This window comes from Hylobates moloch, unplaced genomic scaffold (assembly GCF_009828535.3).
Source record: "Hylobates moloch isolate HMO894 unplaced genomic scaffold, HMol_V3 SCAFFOLD_14, whole genome shotgun sequence".
Taxonomy (NCBI): Eukaryota; Metazoa; Chordata; class Mammalia; order Primates; family Hylobatidae; genus Hylobates; species Hylobates moloch.
The window spans coordinates 28,992,383-29,012,410 of NW_026652289.1; the positions used below are offsets into that span (position 1 = coordinate 28,992,383).

At 36.0% G+C, this 20,028-nt stretch overlaps 1 non-coding gene across 1 annotated transcript; it reads left to right on the plus strand.

Annotated features, from left to right (window-relative positions):
• Positions 1–17,034: 17,034 nt before the first annotated feature.
• Positions 17,035–17,114, plus strand: LOC116482784 (small nucleolar RNA SNORD74). Its single transcript, XR_004252049.1, has one exon. It is a non-coding gene; the product is annotated as a small nucleolar RNA SNORD74 (small nucleolar RNA).
• Positions 17,115–20,028: the final 2,914 nt, after the last annotated feature.

A 20,028-nucleotide genomic window follows, 5' to 3' on the forward strand; every position in this document is an offset into this window, starting at 1 on the left:
ACATATTCTTTATTTTAAGTTTTGTCTCCCACCCCATCAGATATCCTTTTAAATGAAAGATAAACTTCCTGAAAAGTCAGAAATGGGTTAATCCTTCGGAATCTGTCCAAGTTTCTCTGGAATCTGAGGATTTCCTAAAGGAAGATCAGAAATCACTAGCTGTATTTCCTTAGCTTTTTATTTTTCTCTAACATTTGAAAAAAAAAAAGGGCTAAATATGATTTACTTTTCTTTTTAAAATTAAATTTGTTCACAGATGCTCAGTTTCATATATCAAATCATATAAAACATGATACTTTTCCATGTCGAAGGGATTTTTAAAACAATCGAACATAATTTTGTAGTACTTTTCCATTAGCTATACTACATTTTGGTAAAAGTAACGAGCTTGAGTTAATACTTTTTTTAAAGAAACTGTTTAAAACTATTTTTAAATGTCAAGACTCTATAAATACTATTTTATGTCACAAAATTATAGCCCCATGCTAAATGTGCTTATAATATATCCTAAATAGGCAATGAAAACTTTATATGCTTTCATTGTTGCTTTGGACTAAAAGTAAAACCCCATCTATGAGCCACACTGTTCACTAATCAAAGAAAATACATGTCACTGTGATTTTAGGAAAAAAATCTATCTTAGTTTATATTGTCCTTTAAAGCAAAGACTCAAGTTCAAATCTTGGCCCAGTGTACTAGCTCACACTTCTCAATTTATATTTAATAATGTCAAAATACAATTTAGACATTTGTAGTATTACAGCTTTTGCTATCAAAAGCCAATACACTTCAATGTATACATATAATTGTGAAACTTGTTCTAAAAATGGAAAACTATTGCCCTCTAATCATATTTTACATTTAAAAAACATTGAATAAAAGTTGGAACATGACAATATTTCTAGAGAGCATTATTTCTTCCATACAGTCAGATAACCATATATATATATGGTTTGAAAGATAAATATGATAAGCTATAAGAACTTGCAATAAATTGGCAACTGTTCTTTGGGGGATATGATTTTTTAATTAGAGGCCTTGCTCTCAAAAGACATTTCTGAAGTAACTCATAAACTAGCATAGACATTGACAACATTTTACATCAAATAGTCCTTTGGTCTAAAATCCAATAATTCATTCAAGTAATATATTATTATTATTTTTAGACAGTCTCACTCTGTTGCCCAGTGCCAAATCTCAGCTGGTGGCAACCTCCACCTCTCAGGTCCAAGCAAATCTCATGCCTCAGTCTCCTGAGTAGCTGGGATTACAGGTGCCCACCACCACACTCGGTTAATTTTTGTATATTTGTAGAGACAGGGTTTCGCCATGTTGGCCAGGCTGGTCTCGAACTCCTGGCCTCAAGTGATCCACTCACCTTGGCCTTCCAAAGTGCTGGGATTACAGGCATGAGCCTCTGCTCCCAGCCTAACTAACATTTTTTAATTGCCTTTGTGCTATCCCGAGTTTGAAGGAAATTTGTTCATTCAACAAATATTTTCTATATATCTATTTAGCAATGTTCAAGCTTCTAAAAACGTAATATGGATTATTTTAAATGATTGGAGGATTATATGCTATGATAGAGAATAATGAGAATGAGGAAGAGAAAGAGTTCTTGCATAGACAGAATGGCCAGGAAAGGCCAGGAGAAAAGGTCTTCAGAAGGCAACAGAAGGCAATGCGTGAAATGAGTTTTTAAAATGAGAATGACCCCGTTATGGGAATCAGAACACACCAAGTTTCTGCACTAGATGGAACTGCTTGTGTGAGGGACCAAAGGCAGAAAGGCACTCAGCATATTAGGAAAGGCTAGGATCTTATTCCCAAGGCATTAGACACCCGAGGTACCATCTCTCAGAAATGAGACGTGGGATATAACATTTTTTAAAATCTCCCTAGATTTGGGCACCATCAATTGCAACCCAATATATTAGGCAATAATTATTAACAATATCATAAACAATCCTTGTGGCATTACTTGGTGAATAATCTGGTTTTCTCATTTTGCTTAACTGAAAAAAATTGCATACTTGGGACACTGGTTTATGATTTTTTTCTCAAGAGCAAATGAAACCATTTCCTTCCTATAGCTAATGGGTCAATTTGGCTATTGGTTGAGGTATGTGATTCTGGTAGCAAATATATATCTAACATTCTCAGTCAAGAACAGGTGTGTCTTCTGAGTTTACCTACTTATACGGCAAAATAATTCACCAATGATATTATTTCCTTTAATTCTATGTTTTGTCTTAAGTATTCAACCACAAAATTTAAGGGCAACATATTATACATGTAAAGGATTGACTCAAGTAGTTTCAGTATACTAGCAACTAAATGAATTGAGTAGCATACATGTATGCTGCATCTTTATGTTACGATTAGACATGATACTATTTTCTACTTAACAACCAGGAATATTCAATTATAATATAATTTACATTTTTAAGAAAAATTTTTAAGTTAACTGTTTAGATCTCTTTTGGGAAGATAAAATGTATTCATTAAATGCTCTAAAGATTGGATAGGCAGTTAAGATCATTCTGAATAGGCTGTGGCCCAAGCAGGATAAGAAATTAATAACACAACTATTAAGACAAATTATAAGGTGTTTCTGCTAAATAAGATACTTAATAAAAAGTTTCATTGCATTTTTCCAGCCACTTAAAAACAAATTGTTGCAGCACTGTAAATTCTGGATATTAGAACACAAGATTAAAAGCAACATGTTTCAAACTTACCACGGATATACAATAGTACAATAGTTGACATTTTTAACTGTGGCTCCCCTTTACTGAACTTCTCCCGAAATAAGTATCTTGTTCCTTTTCAAAGTCTAATTTACAGATATACCCCTTCTTGGAAATTTATGTTTAATCACGTAGAAGATGAAAATAAAGCTACAAAGAATGCTTAATACACTTAAGTGTAAAATTTTGTACTTAATATTCATGGCCCCTTTTTTTTTTTTTTTTTTTTTTTTGAGACAGAGTCTTGCTCTGTCGTCCAGGCTGGAGTGCCGTGGTGCAATCTCGGCTCAGTGCAACCTCTGCCTCCTGGATTCAAGCAATTCTCCTGCCTCAGCCTCCTGAGTAGCGGGGATTACAGGCACGCACCACCATGCCTGGCTAATTTTTGTATTTTCAGTAGAGACAGGGTTTCAGCACGTTGGCCAGGCGGGTCTCAAACTTGTGACCTCGTAATCCACCCGCCTTGGCCTCCCAAAGTGCTGAGATTACAGGCATGAGTCACCGGGCCCGGCGATAGTCCACTGTTCTAAGTGCATTAGATACTGTGGCTTTAATTTAAAAGTTTTTGGACATGGGTCTTCTGTACCAATAATTACATACTGAAATGCTCTTTTGGTGTTCAATTTGGTAAGTCTAATTTAAAATCAGAGTTAAAGTTGTCACTTTATATAAGATTATTTATTTTAGGTATATATCAGTGCATTACATTAAAAGTGTTTAATTGGAGTACCATTATATAAGAGGTATTAGGTGGCAAAGTAGGAATTTCAAAGTAGGTGGCTGTGAACACCTTGAAACTATATAAGGCCTGAAATGAAGACACATGAGAGGGTTTTCTGAGGAAGATTTCTTTGGGGAGCATTGTGCCTGCCTTTCCACTCAATTTTAATGAAAGAGATTTCAGTAGGACCACTTGGGGAGCTGAAGTTTGAAGACAGAGTGGAATTGACTTCCAATCCTACCTGGACAATGTAAATGTCACACTTGCGTTAGCTAACTGCTTCAGCCTCCGATTCAAGAAAAGCTTCCTACAGTGTTGATATCTGCTTAAATTCCCAGAATTCATCAGTGCAAAAATAGATGACTATAGCCTGTGGGCCATATTTGTGTTCCCAAGCATGAAAAGAGGCTAACAGAGCACCTGGAAGGATAATGGACATCATAAGGGAGAAAGCTGTGTGGAATAGATCCCTAAAAAGGTGAGCTGAGGATGACACACGATGAGAGGAAACCCTATTACCCAACACGTAGGAAGTACAGTCGAATGTTGCCAGTGGGGTCCTCTGATATGCACCCAAAAGCACCCAAAGGGCATAAACTACCCTCTCTGGATAGTGGAAAGTGCAGTAAAGACAGTAACAGTAAAATGGGGGTTCCCGGATAGCCATACTTCACCCCTCTGCAACTTTGATCACTGTGCAGTAGAAACTGTCCTTAAGAAGATGCTGAAGGAGGACTTCAAGCCTAAGGTGGGGAAGAACAGAAGGTTCTCCCTTCTGCTTCTCAGGCCGGGAATATCTTGCCTGCAGCAGATCCCATAGAGGCAAAAGGAGTGATGAGTTGAGAGGTACATTAGTCTGTTCTCACACTGCTAATAAAGATAGACCCAAGACTGGGTAATTTATAAAGGAAAGAGGTTTAATTGACTCACAGTTCTGCAGGGCTGGGGAGGTCTCAGAAAACGTACAATCATGGCAGAAGGGGAAGCAAACACGTCCTTCTTCACACGGCTCAGGAGAGAGAAGAATGAGAGCTCAGCCAAAGGGAAGCCCCTTATAAAACCCTCAGATCCCGTGAAAACCAACTCACTGTAGGAGAACAGGATGGGGAAAACTGGCCCCATGATTCAATTGTCTTCACCTGGTCCCTCCCACAACACGTGGGGATTATGGAAACTACAATTCAAGCTGCGAGTTGGGTGGGGACACAGACAAACCATATCAAGAGGGATGACCAACAGCCAGTTAATACAGGACATTTGCACCTTTTTTAAAAGTTCAATTTGTGTGCAATGAAAAGACTTTGGAAGGTTTTAAGAAAAGAATGACATTATCAGATCTATGAGTTAAAAATATAAATCTGATTGCTCTATGGGAAAGAGGATAGAGAAAGAGGAGGATTAAAAACTAAAGAAGAACAGCTGGGGTGTTATTGCAATAGTTCTGCTGTGAGAGAAGAGTGTCGCATTCTAGGGTGGTAGCAATGGAGATAAACAGAATGGGATGGTTTAAAAATACTTTTGTGAGGTAAAAGTAACAGCACTTGTTGATGAATCAGATTGAGGTAATTATAGAAAGAGAGGTCAAGTATGACATCTGGGTTTCTGGCCTGAGCAATTGGGTGGATGAGGGAATTTAACAAGGGTGGATAGTAAAATAAGGCTGGAAATCCAACAAGAGTGGGTTGATGCCAGGCCAGAAAGGCAGCATCTCCAAAATTTTCTATTAGAGGAATGTACAAGTCCTCCCCAAACGTAAATTTCCTTTCCTATTCCTTGCAGAATTGTTGGCCACTCTTTCCAGCCTCCAGGGATATGATTATATCCCTTAATAATGTCAAAGAATTTGCATCAATCCCTAATTGCCAGTGATCTCTTTCTACTATCTTCATTACCATATTCTTGACGGTATCCTCAGCCTCTACTAAACTTGCTATTATACATCCAGCAATACATTTTCTCAGATTTTTTAGCTTTCTTTTTGTTTGTTTTGCAAGCTATTACTTGAAACATTTATGTCAGCTATAATGGTCAAAGTTGTTGTTGGAATTTAAAATAAATAGCACAAAAGGAGACTGTGATAGAGTCTTAAGATCATCTGAGGTAGGTTGTGTTAATAGTAATTAGCTAACAATAGAGTACAATCTGTCATATTAGTTCTCATTGTCTGAAAGTTTAAAATAACATTCAGAGCCTATAAATAGTAGACTATATTATTTTTCTCTGTATATATGTTTTTTGTTTGTTTGTTTCTTGTTTGTTTGAGATGGTGTTTCACTCTTGTTGCCCAGGCTGGAGTGCAATGGCACTATCTTGGCTTACTGCAACCTCTGCCTCCCAGGTTCAAGCAATTCTCCTGCCTCAGCCTCCCAAATAGCTGGGATCACAGGCATGCGCCACCACACCAGCTAATTTTGTATTTTTATATATATTTCATTTTTATAAAAGTGATTGAGAAACAGGATTAAAATCAATTAGCAGAACCAACATTAATTTCTTAGTTTTGATCACTGGATTGTAGTTATATCATACATTAACATTAGGAAAGCAAGGTGAAGTGTATATAAAAACTGTATACTATCTTGTAACTTTTCTGTAAGCCTAAAATTATCTCAAAATAAAAAATTTTTAAAATCAGCAATGTGAGGTCATTTAAAAGGAGTATATGTATACAAAATCTCTGAGAGAGAAAGATATTCAAATATCAGCATTAAGGGCTGTTATTCAGTGTTATGTCTTTATTCTTGATTAAATACATGAGTTCATTTACATTTGCAAATCAAATCTGATTGCATTACATAAGATAAAACAGGAATATATACATAAATATATGACTACATAAGATGCCTTGGAGCTTAATGAATAAACAAGAGTTAATGTTACTTAAATAATTATAAAAGAGCTAAGAATCTACCACGAATCTCAGTCAAAATCTGCTTACATTACGGGCCAGTTTACACTTTTTGTTAAGAAAAAATATTTAATAAATTTCCAGAGTTCTAGGAAAGCCTCTTAGCTTTACCTAATCTGTTAACTCAACACCATTTTTCCATTTACTCAGGCACAAAACGTCAGTTGTCTTTAACCCTTCTGCTTCCTTTTTTGTTGTTGTTTCACCCACTTTCTAAGTCATGCCAAATCTTCATCTTCATTATATTCACTCGTATCTCACATTAAGTCCTTATTGCTTCTCTTACATATTACATAAGAACATCCTCTTACATATCATTCTCACACTCCTTGACTCAAATGATACCTTCTACATACACATGACAATTCATTCTTCACAGATTATAGGCCTGATCATGGTCAAAAGACTTCAAAAGAAATATATTATCTGGAAAACAATAGGAAAATAGAAAAACAACGCACTCCCCTAGAACCTAGTCTACAGGTGAACACTTTCATATCTTTCCAACCTCAACTCACACCCCTTCTTTCCATGTATACACCCTGCACTCCTGCCAAAGTGGATTGTCTACTTTCCCTAAAAAAGCCCTATACTCTTCCATTTTTACTTTTATTCATGTTGTTTTCCTCCAGCTGAAAATGTTAATGCTCTCATTCATTCAAAGGACCAGCTTTAATACAGAAACCCAGGATCTGCTTATCAAGCTAGTTAAGATGACAGAGTGGTCCTGCCCTTTACAGGCTTCCAATGCAATAGTCCACTTTTCCCATGCAACTTTTCTGATCCACCTGTCGATATGTAGGTTTTTCTTCCTTGGACCTGCTTTCTTTGTTGTCATGGCTTTTGTATTTCTGTGTTCTCTATTATAGTGACTCCTGCACTGATACGGGTGCTCCTAATTGTTGCTTTCATAAGGTCCAAAACTGTTTGCACACATTTTTCTACAACTCGAAATGTCCAACAGAGGAGAGGATACTCAGTAAAATCATTAGAATTACGTTTAAAACTAAAGGTATTCTCTAAAAAGCAGGGATTACTCATTTCCTGATGAACTCCTCCCTTTCCTAACCTAAGCTTACTACAACTTTGTCAAATTAGTTTTTAGGCTTAAAATATTGAAAAGCATGCTACTTGGACAATAGCGTTTTTTAGAGTTTGGGTCAATAATAATCAGTGATCCACATTTAAATGTGACGTGCCTGTAATTGCTTTTTCTGTCGTAGAAACTACATGTCTCTTTTATTCTACATGCTGTTCAAAATTTCCAACTGAGGAAAGGCATAGCTGAGGTTTGTTTATCTTCAGCTCACTCTTTTCGGAATCTTATTCTGTCTTTGTATTCATTATCTAATATTTACAGGATGTTGCATGTGGTTGGTTGGACTGAGCCCTGTGAAAGGAAGATTGGCCAGGGTGGTGAGTGAGATTGAAATATAGCCCAGGCTCTGCTCACCAAGCCCTAAGCATGAGTCCAATTACACCTGCAAGGGTACACGTGTCATGTGCACAGAGGAAAGGGCACCTTTTTGTAATTTACACGAAGTACAAGTGGGAATTCGTATAGTCAATGAATGTTAATATATTGCACAGAAACATTTCAATACTAAAATCCTTGGGCTTTTTAAAGTCCAATTTTATGGATAGAAGTGCAATTTTAATGTAAGTGTATTTCAACATAGAAACAGTAAAGAATTCTATGAATTAAACATACAGGTTCTCCCAAGAAATAACAAAAAGATACATTGGGTCATTGGCTTGATTTCTTTTCCAATGTAAGATTGTCCCCTCTTGCATATTTTCATTGTTTTGTCCCATATGAGTTTAAACGATTTAAGCTATGGTTCTTACTCCATTTCCCAGGGGTGCATATTCAAGAGTCTGATAGAAGTCACTGATAATGAGTTGAAGAGTTGGGGGGTGGGTGTTTATATTTTATGTTTCTTTGGTGAAGTATCCTGGCTACAATCCGGGGCACTGAGTTATTACTCTTTGTGTGTGTGTGTGATGGAGTCTCGATCTGTCACCTAGGCTGAAGTGCAGTGGTGCGATCTCGACTCACTGCAACCTCCACTTCCCAAGTTCAAGCGATTCTCATGTCTCAGCCTCCCGGGGTTATTACATTTATATTCACTATTGTATTATTATTATATCAGTAAACATCTCCTATTGGCCAACTACTGTGTTGATAATGTTTATTATCTCTAATTCTCTCTGCAAACCAGCCTTATAGGTAGTGTTATTTCCATTTTTTATAGGATAAAATTGAGGTGTTTAGTGATTTCTCCAAGTCCGGAAGGAAAGCATGTGTCTAAAATGAGATTATAATCCAGGTCCTCCTGGCTACAAAATAACTTTTCACTCCTTTAGATAAAGTCTTGCAAACTATGTTCCACTTTCCTTAATAAATTCATTCAACAAATACTTATCAAATACTTCTTTTGTACCCTGAATTCGTCTAGATCCTGGGGATAAGCAAAAGAGACAATGCCTTTGCTATTAAGGGACTTACGTTAGGGAAAGGACAACAAACAAATACATAAATACATAATGTGAGTCCAGGTATTGACAAGTACCATGATGCTAAACAAATGAGGATAATGAGATGAGAGTAATGAGTTGGAAGTAATGGTTGGGAGGTTGGATAAGGTCTTTCTGAGGAAGAGATGCTTTAGTGGTAGCCTGAATGTAACAAAGAGAAACCCATATGAAGGCTGAGTGTCCCAGGCAGATAGAGTAAGTGTAAAGTCTCCGAGGCTAGAAGGATTAAGGCACGTTAGAGGAACATCTTCAAGGCCAGTGTCATTAGGACATGATACGCAAGGGAGAGTGGTAGGAAATGAAGCCAGACACATATGGAGAAGCTTCAAAATGTAGGCTCAAGCAGTCAAGGGTATGCAGTTAAAATTTTTTCTAATGAGAGACTACAGAAAAGCTTTATCTAATTTACATTTTTGAAAAATCACCTTAACTGGCGTGAGCAAAATTAACTCTAGGGGGAGAAGAATGAAAACAGAAATATCAGTGAGAGGGCTATTGTAGCAGATGACAGTGGCTCCAGATAAAGCGGTAGTTCTGGGGGTATGGGGAATTGACTGTACTGGAACAGAGTTGAAAGTAAAGTTGGCAAGACTTGCGAATAGAAAGAATGTGAGTGTCAGAAAAAAAGAGAAATCTATCACACCTTGCTTTTACACGGGAGATACTGGGTGGGTGAATGTTGGTACCATTTCCTGAGACGGGAAATTGGAAAGGAGCAGGATTTCAGGAGTAGATGAGTGGGAAACTATGAGGCCTGTTTCACACATGTCATTACTTCTTAGGACAATTTATACATCTCTCTCCCATTTTGAATGTATAATGTTTTAGTCTACATCAAAAAAGATCTAAATGGTGTTGGCAGATAGGTACCTCCCATGAATGTATACAAGATGTGAAAACAGTGCTTCCCTACATACATTCACTCACCCACCTGCCCAAAATATAAAAGTGCCCCTATTGTTTTATATTATAGCTACATATTTATTCATTGAGACACATATAATTTCATTTGGATCATGAAACCACTGATTAAGGTCAACCAGAGGACATGCAATGAATGTTAGTCCTTTTTTTTTGCTCTAGATAACCCCTGTGATGTCCTGAGGCAATCTTCGGTGGGTCCGTTTTCCCCATCCATGAGTACTTCTCCACGGTCCTGAGATTGGGAGCAGAGATACAGAGTTCTCTGGGATGTTTTTTTCTCTGTTGGTTGTCTGTCTCTAACTTTCTTTTAGAACCATTCTCAAATCACATTTCCTCCAAAAATCTTTCTCTCATTGCTCTGGGCTACATAGAAAAGGAAAAGCCCAATTCTATTTTGAAGTTCGGAAGAGGATTGATTTGTATCACTTCTTTAGCACTTAGAACTGACTTAAAATTCTTAGTTTTCCCTCCGTTTCAAGATGCTTTCTACCTAGCTGTATTGCAAACTGCTTAAGGTAAAAAGTGGTCTTTTGTACACTCACGTCACTCTCTACTGAACATATGTTCACATAAGACAACTTTGATTAGTTTTTGCTGATAAATCAGAAAACCTATCTTCCAAAATGTAGAAAGTTTGCAAAATCGTAGAGTTGTTTGGGGACTTTTTTCTTATATATTTGTGAAATCTGGAAGCAAAATTACAGGTACTCTAATCCCACAGTTTTTTTACTTGCATCTGAAACTTTGCTAGATGAACTGCTACTTGCTAAAATAAAACCAGACAGATAGATAAACAAAGAGGACCAGAACAGACATCTATGCTTATAAGTGGCATGCTTTCTTTTGCTAACTAGTTTGTTCTTTTGTGATTATATTTTGCTTAGTTACCTTTATCTGTTTTGAATGATACCAAGCATTCCATTGACTTATTTTACTCATAAACAATGATAATTTGCATGAGGATAAAAAAGGGACAAGACAGCAGAGTCCATTTGAAAGGAGCTTCCCACCAACCATGTTGCAGACTCCTGATTCCTCCTCACTTGACTGGAAATTCAGGTGACAGTTATCTGGTGATAATCATTAGGATTAATGTATACAATTTATTTTGATTGTATAATCTGTAATGGTCATACAAACACTAATATGATTTCCTGAATTCACTATTCTACTGGAAAGAAAATGTTTTGATCAGCTAACAAATATATACATCCTTCATTTATCCATGGTTGTTTTCTTTTTTCTATTATTGCTTTTCCTGTAAACTTGATTACGTGAGAGTTAACCCTCAAGGACTTTTATCACCCTTGTGTACAATGACCAAATAAGCTTTCTCACCAAATTCAACAGAGTCGTGGAACACTTGGACCCAGCTGAGGATTTTTATGGCTTAGCCCAAAACAGTGAGCTTTACAATATAACATGACAGAAAACAAGTGAAGAAGTGCATGTCTATATTTGCAGACATCTTTAGTTATGGGTAAACACTCCAAAATTATTTTTCCCAAGTGACAGGTGAAAGCAGCATAACTTTGTTGCTTTACCTCTATTCTCATTGACCAACTTGCCCAGATAATTCCACTTCTCTTTCCCACGCTCTTAATTCAATGTGTTACAAGTCAGTCTTTTAGAAAGCTTGCTGTGCTTGGTGGCCAGAGACAAATTTGTTTCAATATTCAGCCAAGTAATTCAAGTGATAGCCCAAAGGTTGACATTATACTCATTAATGACTGAAAACAAAACGCAACAAAACAAAAAACCCATAAGAGATCAATCAGATTTTGATGAGAGAAAAGGTAAAATGCTACGGTGGGAATATAGTGAGAAGGTTGATCAACATGAAGAATTTCTAGGTTTCATCTGGACTATCTTTTTCAATGTGTGATTTGAGGGTATATCTTCTATTGTTAGCAGAGTATTGTTTAAACTTTCACCACCAAAATAGCTTGTCAAATTCCTTTGTGTAGCAGACACCCAGTTATTCTCAAAAAGAATCTTACTCAGAAAACAAGCTTGGAGTTACCTTCTTCTAATATAAAAATTATGAGAATATTAATGCTAATACTAATCTCTAGAAATGATCTGAGGAGAAACAGAAAAACGGGACCCAAATTCTTCCTCTGGAGTAACAGATCTCAATAAAGAGAAAATTATCAACATATAATTGTAAAACATTCAAATTCCTCCTCATGCTCAGAATGCATAATTAGCACATCTGCATTTGGGAAGATGAAATTTAACTCATCATATGTTAAAAACATCTTCAGATATGGCATAAAGTTTTCTGACTATTTCAACAAGCATACATTAGCCTCCTCCAGGGTGCCAGGCACTGTGGGCAGAAAGATGAATAAGACAAGGAACTCTGCCCGGCAAACTCTAAGACAAGAGTAAGACATCTAGAGGCCTCCACAGGGCAAAGACCTTTCCTAAACTTCCTCTTAGATTTGAGCTCCCATAGCTTTTCTGAGCCTCAGGACCTTCATCTGTGAAAGCACAGAGATGAAGTCTGTGACCACTAAGATTCATGCCATATCCAAAACTCCAAAGTTAGGACTCTAAAGAGTTTCCAATACAATTAGAGAGGAAGAGATGAGTAAAGCGTGAAAAGTAAGAGAGATAGAGATTGAGAGAAAATGAGCCAATACAGAGAACAGATTTCATTGACTCAGAGTCTCATTTGGAGAATATCAACTTGAAGTTTTCTTAGGTTGGCACTTCAGCAAAAAGGTATTAAGAAATACTCTGACGTTTCAAAAGAACAATCTATTTGAGATAAATGGTAGTGGACTACTGAGGGAGTATTTCAAACCATGCTGCAATAGCCAGAAAGCCATGCAGGAAAGATATTAAGACAAAGACAGAGAAACCAATGGAGGTAGATACTGGTCAGAATCTTGCACACATAAAGATAGGCACAGAGTGATTATGAAACTTAACATCATCTTGTTGATGATTTTGATTGTTGATAAATTTGAAATTGTTCTTACCTTGCCTGCAATAGAATGCCTAGAACATCTTGTTAGTTCGATAATGTAAAGTGGAGGTTTAAATGTTGAAGAGAAGGAACTGCCAGGGTCTAAGGGACGGCATCTTCCTTTAAATCCTCTTTGATGAACAGAAAATAAGAATGGAGAATATAGGAACCTTCTGTTTCTCGAGGGCACTAAGTATGATCAGCATGATTACTTCAACCTCCATTTATCATCTCCAATTGCCTTTTACTTTACAAAGCTTACATTCTAATTGCAAAGAAAGCCTATAAAGAAATAGAATGCAAAAAAAACAAAGTTTTTAATATTAACTACAGGCAGCAAAGAATTTTTAAAAAGAAAAACGTATATCACTGACAACTGGTGCTTAACTATCGTGTAAATTGCCACGAAAAGAGCTCTTTAAGAATTTAAGGGGAGGCAATTTTGCCACCATGATTTGGTTATGTATTCTCCTGGAATTGAACACCGAAACTTAGTGTATTAGGTATGATCCCAAACTAGAGCCTCTGTTTCTATAAATTCTGTAAATCATAGTTACCTGTGATTTTTTTAAGCCTACCTTACGAAATATTTAAAATTCCGTCAGTTAGCTGTGGAATGTAGTACAACTTGGAAAGTTGCTTTTCAGTAGCACCTTCTTGGATCCAAGAGAGTGAAGAAGCACCCCACACCCAGATTAGACCTGAACTATCTCAAAGGATACGAGAATGACCAAACATACCACTGCAATTCCTACCCTATCTGGGAAAAGTTATAACATTATCCTAGCACATCAAGGAGTACTATTCATACCCTTTATGAAATGAATAAAACGGTTTGCATTAATTCCCAACACAAGCACACAAATATGTTCATTACGCAGTAATGCTTACTGAGTGTACAATGATTATGTGAGTGTAGAAATTTGTTCTCATTACATCTTCAACCAAAGTGTTGGTAGTGTTTTCATAAAGCATGCATTAAGCAGTCTTAGCACATACCAAGTATATATTGAAAAAAATTCATGTGCAATATTTAGGATACATCCTTTTTTTTTCCCAGACATGCTCTAATTATGTCTTATGTTTGGATCATGTAGAAAAACTTTTTTACTTACTACCTACGTCTTATGCATGTATTTTCCTGAAATAGATGTCATTTATACTTTGATGTTTATCTGGTAAGCCTTGTCTCATGAAGGTGATTTTTTTTAAACATCCAATTTAAAAATTTACAACCCCAGAAGGAAACAGTAAAAATAAAGATAGCCAGGTCCCACCTCACATACATATGTATAGTTTTTACCAATACCTACAAGACTTATACCAGCAGCATAAGATTTTGCATTTTTCTACACTATCGAGTGGGTTACAATGCGGGTTATCAGTTAAATTCCCACCTAAATCATTTCCAAGTGCCCTATAATGTTTGTAAAATTAGTAAATAACTGCTTTAACCAGCAGCTTCTCTTTAATTTTAGGATAAAAGCATGATAGTTTAAAATCACTGATAAATTTGGATTAAGACAAAACACACTGAGTGCCTTCCATAAACAAAATTTTAGGATAAGCTTTTAATGACAATTAAATTTTTTTTTTTTTAGTAAAATCACTAAAAAAAAAAATCACACAGATTGGTAAATTAGCTTCTGTGAATTAGGATATGGAAAATTTTTGACTCACAGTGGTAGGACCCAAGTGTATTATTTTTCTTTGCTTACATTCCTTTCCCAAATGACTGAGCAAGCTTATTATAGGACCAAATTACTCAGTGTCAAAACCGTAAAGGGGGATTCAGAATACAACTAAATGTGTTGGATGTCTCCCATGGGCCAAGTACACAGGATAAGCATGGAGCAATCATTTTCATATTCTGAGTCTCATAATTCTCAGAGCAATGCTATTTATTTTTCAGATAATGAAATTAAGGTTAAACTACAGGCTGTATGCATGTTTCCCAAGGTCATATACCGAGTATATAGGGGAGCCTGGACATTAACATATTGATCTAATATTAAAACTCCTGCTTATATTTTTATTCCATACTCCCTTCTAGTATGGATTAATTATCAGAAGCCATAACCTCGGTTAGAAAATTCTGAATGTTCAATTTGAATCTGGCATTGTTTTGAGAAGGGCAAGGGAGTTTGCCAAACATATCCTGCTTTTATTATATGTGCTTGCAGTAGCGATTTTAATGTATTTTAAAAAAAACTTTGCATACATGAACTGTTACTTTTAGAACCTCTCACATCCATGAATTCCTACAACCCTCATTATAACACTGGTAGCAAATAGAGGTAGTGATATAGTTAAGGGAAAATACATCATCAAGGGTAATCAAGGGTAAGGATCAGAATTCATACAGTTCTAAATTCTGAAATTTACTCACAGTAGTACACTTCTTGATAACATAGGCAACAATTAGAATGAATTGTTTATAAACTAAAAAAAAAATACCTACTATTTTCATTCTATCAGCCTTAAAATCTATTTGCAGAAAGGTCAACCTAGAATCACAGTCTCATAAAAAATGAGAAAATAATTTCTCATTTGCAAACTTCAAAAATGGCATGACTTGGACTCAAGTATTTTTCTATGTGGCTCATTTTTAATTATCTTGAGCTGGTAGAAGAGTGATGTTAGCTCATAGGTCTTTGAAAATAAATCAACAATAATTAACCCCAACTTAAATTCTAGTAACCCATCTCATACATCAACAGAAGTACTCTGTGTATGTGAAAATATAAACATGGCATGTTTGACATTTTGGAGCATCCTTAGAGAGACATTGATTTGTAATTCAGATCACATAGCATCTTTGATTTCTCCCACTTGCCCATGCCCTTTCCCCATCCCTTCCCCCAAAATAGAACACAAAAGCTGTATCTGCAATGGATGGAGAGCAACCCAGGAATCTGTGCAGAGACTATCCATCACATTTCTGTCTTAATTGAATGACACCAGAATGAGATCGATAAAATGTAACAAGAGACAGCTTTGCATTTCCACACCCACTTACTCCCCCCTCCACTACTCTCAGCCACCACCGTGACCAGAAAAGCTCAAGTAAAAAACATGAACCCTGCTGCCAGACAAGCTGTTAGGATATGAATAAACTTGTCACAGAAACAACAAAACTTATAAACATTAGAAGGGAGCTAGGGAGACAAAATTTATTAAAGGAATATTGAACAGCTTCTTAATAAAAGCCATTTCACAGATGTATTCTCACTCCTAAATAACTTCCTCAAATGCAATGTTTCAGTTAAATAATCTCAACAGCTTTCCCTAGGTGCCCAAGATTACATTACAATGGCTGGCTCAAACACAGATGTGGTGACAACTCAGCTCAGACCTGCAAGTCCTACGATAAATGCGGGGCAGCCGTGATATGTGTATGTCGAAGGTTCCCAAGATCTCCAATGCATTATTGATAACCTCATCACTCCGCTAAAAGCAAAAGCTGACGTTGTTATAATCTCAACCTTCTCCTGAAGAGCTCTGGCTTTGCCCAGGTATTGATCACAGGAAGAAGGAAACCAAAGAGTAAAACAGCACATGTAAAAATCCAGGAGGTTAAGGTTTGCCTGCACTCGCTATGAGTGCATTAACCACAATCACATGGCCTGTTCTAGTGTGTTTTACCTTTGACGGTTTACAATGTGGTCCTACTTCTAGGCTATATGTTGTAATAATTCATTTAATACTCCATATCTCGAGCTTGTTACAAGTTATCCTGGAACAAAAGTCCGTATTACAAAATAAAAATAAACCTTCCATGTAGTTGTCTAAAAGGCAGACTTTTTTCTTCATTCCAGTAAATTTTTTCTATATCATTTTGAAATTTAATTACATATAGGTGACTGTTCTTTCTTAATCTGTCTTCTTTCCATTGCATGTAACCCTTCAGGGAAAAATATGTACCTACAAAGATACTCTATATAATTTTACTCTTTTATTATTTTAAATAATAATGTAAGACTACAAAACATATTAGTGCCTAAGTTCTTTTAAAATTTTAGACGTGATTTTTAAATGATATGTTGAATAATACGACAAAACATAAATGTCACGTCTTATCACAGGTAGTTCAAAGTGAGAATTAGAAGTATATCCAAAGTATGATTTAGAGCTTGAATATTTTATATTTTCTATGTTCATACTTGGAGATAAAATCTTAAGTAGCCTATCTTTGCTACTAAAAAAAAAAAAAAAAGAAAACAGTTTCTGATGAAGCCTATGTTGGTAGGGACAGCTAAGGTTGTTGATGAATGCTAACAGCTCTAACACACACACACACACACACACACACGCACACACACACACACAAAAGAGAGTGAGAGACCATTATTTTCTTAGCTGGTAGATGACTAGGTAGTTTGCAAAATGATCATTAGTGACTGGTTGCTCTTGGATTCCAGAGCAAAAGAGCTTACAATTCAAACATTATTTATGAGTGAAAACAACTGGTCATAAGGCACTAAGAGCAAAATGTACAGAGTTTGGTTTCAGCTGCAGACAGTGGTCACCTGAAGCAGGAGCTGATGGCTGCCTGTCTAGGTAAGACACATGGCATGCAGCAGTGAACCTGTTTCATCCACCTTTGACTTGCTGGGCCTTGTATGTGATGTCATGTAAATTTGCCCCAGTTACAGACTGATATTGTTCACCATGAAATTAAGGCCCCAGAAAACGTGAATATACTAAGAGTAGTTACAAGTCTTTATACATGGATGCCTCTATTGTGAGGCATACAAAATTGTTAGTACATTCTAAAATAAGTAAAAACAAAAGCGCCCCAAGGTTTATCACATCGTTTTGTTATGCTTCGTGTTTTTGAATGAAGCCATTGCTCACTATCCCGAGTGCTGCAGGAGCTTAACCCCTGGGAAAAGACAAGTTTCATGGAATATGAAACTTATTTGAGCAACAGAAACTAAAACTATCTTGGAACAAATATGTTCTACATCTGATCATTTTTTATTTCATTTATTGTTGTTTGCTTTCGTTGGCGGGCATTCTATTTAGCAGTAAGAAAAAGTCAGGCTATTTCTGGTATGCACGAGTATATCACTTAAAAAAACTCATGAAAATATTAAAAATGACAGCAGAGTTAGGTAGCATTAGAGTGGGTTATGGTCCTCTAAATGTGTGTGCACCTCACAGTGGGGGAATTTGATGAACCCCAAGTGTGCCAAGTAAATCAGAGCCCAGGAGCTGGATGCAACTGCTCCATAGTGTGACTTCACACAGAGAACATAGTTTATGCTGAGGGGTGGTTGTTGTTGTTGATGTTATTGAATGTGGGTTATTTTTAATTTTTAAAATGACACTGCAGCTAATTAGGGGTATTGGCACAGCGTGGACTGATGAAGAAACTGATTACAATTATAAAGACTTCTGGGGCCAAAACAGTCATGATGGCCCCAGCAGTGTCTATATGGTTGTCAAGTATGATTAAGTGAGAAGCAAACTGTATTTATTATTTTTTTCCTACAGGATTTAGATGCCCATGGATATGGCTCATAATATTACCAGAGTCCTACTTCTTTTCTTGTATTTTCCTTGAACAGTTAGAATACTCAAGAAAGAGAAAAAACCTCCATATTATTGTATTCTCCAGAATCTATAATATGGCAGGATAAATCAGAGAAAAATCATCTTCTCTAAGTAACTTTCACAATACTTCATCACTCTTAAAACTTGAAGTCAGTTCCAGACTTGTTTATTTTTCACGTTCCATATATTTGAAACTGACAAAAAGCAAGAAAACATACTGGAAATACACCAGTAAGATGAAAAACAAACAAACGAAATTTAACTCTGGGGAATTTATTTTTTAGAGCACATGCAAAAAAGAAAAATAACCTTTGCTGAATCCTATGGGGTCACCTATTGAAATGCAGCATCTAAACGTAGTTTATGTTTGAGTTTTGTTCCCTAAGAGTATTTTTCATTTGGGAGAAGAGCACTTATTACATGTTACAAAAGAGCCTGAATGGGTATTCAAATAACTGCTGTAATCAAAAGATTTTTTTTTTCAAGGAAATGACCATAGATTTTTATACTTATTTTTGCTTTGCTATGGGCATTCTAGAATGATAGAAAGATTCTCATTTGTTTCCCCATCCCCTGGCCCCCTGGAAGCTATTGAATTGTTCTGGTTTTGTACAGTGTAGAACAATCCTGCAATAATAAAACATTTCAACTTTGTACAAAAGGTGAAGCTTTCCATTTGAAGTTTTTCTTTAACGGGAAAAAAATAGAGAAAATGGGCTGACAGCTTTAGAAAATTCAAACAATTCCCCTTGCCAAGATACGTATTTTGTGAGTTTTCTTTAATTTTGGATTTGGTGCATATGCTTCCTCTAACAATGAATGCTTTCAATTTCAGAGTTCAGTTTCTGCTCTCCCTACTTAAACCAATCTTCACCTTTTAATAGGCAATTATTTTTCTAATTGCTTTGTAAAAACTTTTTTCATGATGATTTTGAGACACTCAGCTCTAAGTTATACATTATGGTTGCATTTAAAACAAACAGAGTGGGCTATAAACTGTAAAATGGCACTTGATTGGTAAAAGCATCTTAGAGTAAGAAAAAGAAGCAAGAAGACTATACTTCAAAGTACTAGAAAACTTTTGTAACTTACAAATTCATAAAAATCATAGGGGAATCTGTTGAGAAGAATTCTTTCAAGGAACAAAATGAGCAAAGCAGTATAGGCTGTGATTGTTTTAATGGGATAAGTAGTGTTGCGATATTTTCTCCCACTGGCATTAAATCTCACTTCACAAAATGGAATACTCTCCTACTGTATTTTCTCTTTATAACCCATTACTTACATGGAATTACATTTTTTTAATGTTGAAAAAAATACATAAAGCCAAGCTTTCATGATCTCAACTGTTTCATATATATTCATTTGAAATACAATGTTTCGAAAAACATTTTCATGTGGCAAAATGAAACAGGAAAAAACGGTTAGAAAACAAGAATAAGTAATATGCTCTATATTATGAGAATTTAACCATCAGGTGTGAAAAGAAAGGCAATCTCACTCAGCTCTGTGATACCTCACAAAAGCGTGTTTAGCAATGCTAATTTTAGCTTTGCTTGCACCAGTCAAATAATAAAAATATATGTGGCTAAGCAGTTGAGATTTGTAATTGCGATATTGCATAGATGATTCCAATACAATTCAATTCAAA